The sequence below is a fragment of the Dermacentor variabilis genome, chromosome 2 (assembly GCF_050947875.1).
Source record: "Dermacentor variabilis isolate Ectoservices chromosome 2, ASM5094787v1, whole genome shotgun sequence".
Lineage (NCBI taxonomy): Eukaryota > Metazoa > Arthropoda > Arachnida > Ixodida > Ixodidae > Dermacentor > Dermacentor variabilis.
The window spans coordinates 214,681,235-214,687,169 of record NC_134569.1 but is presented as its reverse complement, the minus strand read 5'-3'; the positions used below and the strand labels follow the sequence as shown (position 1 = coordinate 214,687,169).

General features: G+C 47.5%; 1 non-coding gene across 1 annotated transcript; it reads right to left on the bottom strand.

Annotated features, from left to right (window-relative positions):
* Positions 1 to 5,106: 5,106 nt before the first annotated feature.
* On the bottom strand, positions 5,107 to 5,179 carry TRNAL-CAA (transfer RNA leucine (anticodon CAA)). The gene has a single exon. It is a non-coding gene; the product is annotated as a tRNA-Leu (tRNA).
* Positions 5,180 to 5,935: the final 756 nt, after the last annotated feature.

The window sequence follows — 5,935 nt, the reverse complement described above, 5'->3', positions numbered from 1 at the left end:
GACAGCAGCCGGGTCAAAACGAAGAAAAAAGAAACTGTGCCTGTGCGTTTTCCGATACAAGAGCAAACGGCCGGGGGACAGCCGTGTTCGACATAAGACCCGTTTTTGTGCGTTAGTGACATTCGCTACTCCTTTGACCCAGCACATACACCCCTTCCCTCCCCCGCCCCTTACTCTTACACCAGGAGCAGCGGCCCACCGGTCGTTGACGGCGAACGTGCCGAGCAGGCGGCGAGACAGATCGCGCCGGAGCGAGATGCAGAGTCAAACAGCTAGAACGCCCGCGGGTATTTTCCTACCGTCGCACTAGTTCTGTGCAGCGCCGCCGGTCGATGAGAGCACCGGTAGGCCCGCGTGCTCTTTGCGTTGTCGACGAAAGCTGCAAAGCCCTAACTCCAACGTTCCTGACTACTCGTGTAGACAGACGCCTTTTGCATAGTATATCAAAATGTTCGCTTAATTTCACGCGTAAAGTTAGAACGAAGTTACTATGTTAGGCAAGCGGAGTTCGGCAACTTTTCCGCCAGCTTCACACGGCAACGACCGAGGAACACAGCGCACGGAATTTCGATTGCGCGTCGGAGGCCGATGTACGGAGCCTCGACCTTGCCTGAATAAGAAGACGCGGGGGCGTAAGCTGCGTCGGGGATATAATAAAGAACCTGACGGGAATGCAAAGGACAGGCAAGTGCCGGTCGTGTACCGCGGGTCGAAGCTGTACTGAGCGCTGCGCTGAGCGGCTCCGGCCAAAGGCACCGCAAATGCGACTGAAGAGCGGCCGTGCAACCGGCGGGCGAGCCGACCCACTCACGCTGACATTATCCCCGGCGCGCAATGATGCAATTAGCCGCCAACGCGTTCGGACTGCCCTTCTGAACTCAGTGCGACAGCGAGCTCATCACCGTCACTGCGAAGGCAAGAAGCGACAAAGAAGGACCGAGGATTGATGCACCGATGGACCCGTTCTTATCGGCCTCGCTTCTCTTCCCTCTGTCTCCGCCATCGCTCTCGCTTGGCGGGTGGGCGGGAGCAGACATGTGCCGTGCGAATCCCACTGCTGCACGTTCGGCGGGGATGTGTGGCGCAAAAGAGAGAGAAGAAAGGAACATTTTTCAGTCTAGGAGAGTAGCTTCACGTTTGGACTAGATCTGCGTTGTTCGCACATACACATTTTAACGGGATATGCATGTACGGTCGGAAGCAAAAGTCTAGATGGTGTCGCGAAAAAAAAAAACGTTTTTCGCGTGTTTGCCCAAAGCAATACATCGAAGCAATCCCACGTTGCGGATTTGTGCTAAAAGAAGAGAGAGAGAGCAAATGATAAAGGAAAGGTAGGTAGGTTAACCAGGACTGAGCCCGGTTGGCTACCCTACACTGGGGAAAGGGAAAAGGGGACGGAAAGATTAAAAGAAGAAGAGAAAGTATACTGGGGATGACGTTCGGTCACTCAGTCCGGATCACAGACGCTGACTCAATCCAGTAGCTTTCAAATATCGCAGCAAAGCTTTTATGGCCTTTTCTAGCTGCGGAATGCGAGGCCATGGTCCCAAGATCTTGTTCAAGGTGAACGGCTTTCCATCTAGCTGATTGAGAGCTGTGCACAGGTCATGTCTTTCGTTTTCAAAAGATGGGCAGTAGCATAGTAGGTGTTCTATAGTTTCCTCGACACCGCAGGCATTGCAGTCGGCGCTATCAGTCATTCCAATCAACAACGTATATGCATAGGTGAATGCGATGCCCAAACGTAAGCGGCACAGCATTGTTTCCTCATTTCGCAGAAGCCCTCGTAACAGCCGCAGTTGCATAGGGGGGTCGAGGGAATGCAATCGTTCTTGGGTGAATTCAGGTGTGTGCCACTTTTCTAATGTCATACGGTAATCTACCTTGCTTAGGTGTTGGGCTGCGTCGGTCCGCGATAAAGATACAGAAACAAGGGTTGCTCCTTCGTGTTCTTTCCTAGCAGCTTCGTCAGCGAGGTCGTTGTCGGAGATACCGCAATGGCCAGGCAGCCACTGAAACACGACGTCGTGTCCTTTCGCTATCATACGATGGAGCATTTCTCGTATCTCCGACACTAGTTGTTCACAGGACCCGCGACGAAGAGATGAATGAAGACATTGTAAGGCCGCCTTCGAATCGCAGAATATTGCCCACCGATTAGCAGGTTGGTTGTTAATGTAATCAATGGCACCTCGGAGGCCAACAAGCCCTCAGAGGTGCCGTTGTCATGTCGTCAAGTGAGAAATCTTGTATCGGATGCTAATTGATCGTGATGGTATAACCACTACGCCGGTGGAGCTGGTGTGAGTGGAAGAGCCATCCGTATATATATGGACTCGGTCAAAGTAGAAAGTGTTCAGACAATCCAGAGCTCCTTGCTTCAGGGCCAGGGTAGGCAGGTCGGTCTTCTTTCTTATCACTGGAACCGTAAGACGCACTTGAGGTTGTTTTAAACACCACAAAGCTGAGGTTGAACGTCCTGAGGGTGTGAAGCCCGATGGTAGACAGGCACGATGGATGCTGACCTCGTTGGAGAAGAACGCCTGTGGTCGTCGTTCTGGCAGGCAGGCAAGAGAGCTTGATTGCATGCGTGAAACATGACGAACATGGGCCCTAAGCGCGTCGGTGCTAATGTAAGTCATGATCGGATGGTCTCGAGCCATTATAATGGTTCCTGCTGTTGAGGCGCGCCGCGGAAGTCCTAGGCAAACACGTAGTGCCTGTGCTTGCTTGCACGCTCTGTAGTTCTCGAAGATTTGACTTGCATGTTTTAGCAAGCACGGGAGAACTATAACGTAGCAATCCGACAAAAAGTGCTCGATATAACTGTGGCATGTAGCCCACTGACGATCCCCATATTTTCCCGGCGATGAACTTGAAGACATGAACAATAGATGTGAGCTTCTTCTTCAAGTGGGCAACGTGAGGGCTCCAAGAGAGAAAGAAATTATATTATACAGTGAAACTTCGCAGTGAAAGCAAACAAAAATATCGTCTTTTAGTTTAGCGATATCGCAATTTCACGTGCGATATGACAGCTCGAAACCTGTGCTCGTCTGATAACATCCGTGGGGCGCACTCAAAGGACGGGTGTATAGGAACAGCCTTAGACTGTTTTCATTTGGAGGATGAGCAAGGCCAGAAAAAAGTCCAAGCTCAAGAGCATCAGCTGATGTGTTGCGCCTGCCGAGCTGGTAGCGCCGAGCTGCCTGTTTTGTCTTCAGCATCCACCAAATAATGTTTCCGTTCATCACTACAAGATATACATATGTTCCAGCTTCGAAATTAATCTTGCGCCTTGTTCTGTTATTCACTTGGTCGCAGATGAGAAATTCATAGAAATGACACTAATGTTATGACACCACACTTCAAGGGTATGAACCTCCAATAAGGAAAAAATCAGAAAAAAGATGTCTCTTTCTTGGCAGTCATTTCAACTGTCGCTTATTCGAACACCCAGGGACGTTCTCCAAGTTCTCACTTGGCGGCCACTGACTGCCGACTTTCTGTCCACAAGAATTATCAGCATTGCGTTCGTGTTCAAAAGAAAATCGCAAACGACCTCATTGGTAAAGGACACAATTGACCATATTCAATGCTTTTGTGACCTTGTCAACTTTCCTGTTAACAAAGTCGTAGAACACATTGTCGAGAGCGCAATGACATTCCGTTGGGCCGTGGTAATTGTTCATCAACGCATGGCATGATCAGCCACTTATAACTTTTGTATAGCTGATCGTTTTATTTATGTGAGCCGTAAACACAAACACGCCAAACGGAGCATCTAGTTTCCGAGAGCTGCAGCATTGTCCGAAAATGGTGCTAACTGTTACTGCAAGTATTGAACAGCCACTCATTACCTCAGCGGCAATACTATATATCCGTGAATCAATGTGGTTTCAACATGCGAACAAGCCACTCACTTAAATGTAAAATACCAAAAATGAACACTTAGGAACAAGAATAGAGTGCGAAGAAAACCTAGTCGAGGTGGTTAGTTTCTGGCTGCTTAACAGGTCCTCTTGAATCCTTGGAGACACCTCTGAATCGCGTTTTTGCAGCCATACATCTAAGCTTGCGGGAACACGTGCAACAGGTTGACAATTACATCCACATATAGTGGTGCTGTTTTTGATGCAGAGAACACTGCCAGTGAAAATGATGATGGTTGAAATAACTTGCCGTCCTCGAAGCTTGAGTACCATCCACATTCCAGAACCGAAAAAATCCACAAGCCCACGATTATATGTTGAAATCAGTGCTTTAATCAGTTCGCATTACGAGAACTGAATGAAAAGCTTTATGTGAAGCTTTTAGTCCCCTTTATTGAGGATGCAATAATTCCCATTATTTGATATTGATTTATTCGGCGTTATCGCCTCCGATAACTTAGAGTGAACGCGCTACTTTTGAATTACATAGTCTACAATGGTTACAAAACGCATAACTTTTAGCAAAATACGAGAATACACACACAAATAATAACTGATAACGGCTACATTTCAAATTTTGTCCAATTGATTTAAAACCACGCCTACTATGCAGAGCGCTGTACGGTCCGGGTTGTCCGAGGCGTTTTTTGGCGGACCCAGGAAAGACTCGGGCTTGAAGCTACGGACCCGGGTCGGACTCGGGCCCGCTCATTAAAGGGCCTAAGTAGTGCTTTCGAGCACACGCGAACACTATGCATAGCATGGTCCAAGGCATTCTGTGCCAAGCTGAAGCGACATGTGCAAAGAGCTGGCTCTTAGTTTACCTTAGCAGAAGGAAGTGGAGAAAACGGGTGTTCTAATTGTTTTCCTTTTGCTCAAAAACGAACATTGCTTCCACGTAAGGAAAAGTCAATTATGAAAAAAGATCGCTCTCCATACCATTTCCCTGTTGTCGCTTTTCCGATATATGTATATATGTATGTGTGTATATATATATATATATATATATATATATATATATATATATATATATATATATATATATATATATATACAGTCATATCGTAAGAAGCCAATACACTGACACCAAGGGCAACATAGGGGAAATTACTTCTGCTTAATAAATGAAATAAACCATAAATTAATGGAAATTAAAGTGGATGAAAAAACAACTTGCCGCAGGTGGGAGCCGAACCCACAACCTTCGCATTTTGCGTGCGATGCTCTACCAATCGAGCTACCGCGGCGCTGTTTACCCATCCACTTTCTTGGGTATTTATGTATCCTAGTAGAACCCTGGGAATGTTAGCCAGCGGCACCACTCACAGACCTTGGCGGCGGCCGTGGAACGTCCTTTTTGCCGCAGGCGTCTCGAGAACGTGATCTTTTTGGGTGAAGGCAACTGGTCAATAAACCCACATATGCTACCTGAAGGCATCAATGTTGCCGGATTCAAGTCCCTCCTTATGTAATCAACGAGAAGAAAGGGGGTTAACCGAAGGGCCCGATTTTTATTAGTCATATCATAAGAAGCCAACAAACACTGACACCAAGGAAAAAACGAGAGACTCGAATCCGGCCACATACATATACATGCGCACCATTGGAAAAATAACAGCATAGATCACTGACGTCCCCATGGGAGAAACAAACATTTCGGTTTTTTATTGATTATACACTGCAGCGGATTAGACCCCAAGAACGTGAAGCTGACACGTACGGTACGATCTCTAAGTAAAACACGCGGGCCCTGCCTGAACTTAGTAATGAACAACCGGGACCGGGCCGTTCTCGGGATTAGTAACACGGGCCGAAATATCAAGCCTGGGAAATGTTCTAATGGTATGCCACCATGAAACGAGAATATGTTTAGACAGCTTCATGGCGATCCAGCGCATTAATTATTACATGCGTGGCAGCATGTCACGGTGTGAGCCAAAGTACTCGAAGGTGCCGTAAAACTTGTTAAGCGCTTGCAGGTAAAAAAAGGAAGAAAAGAGCAC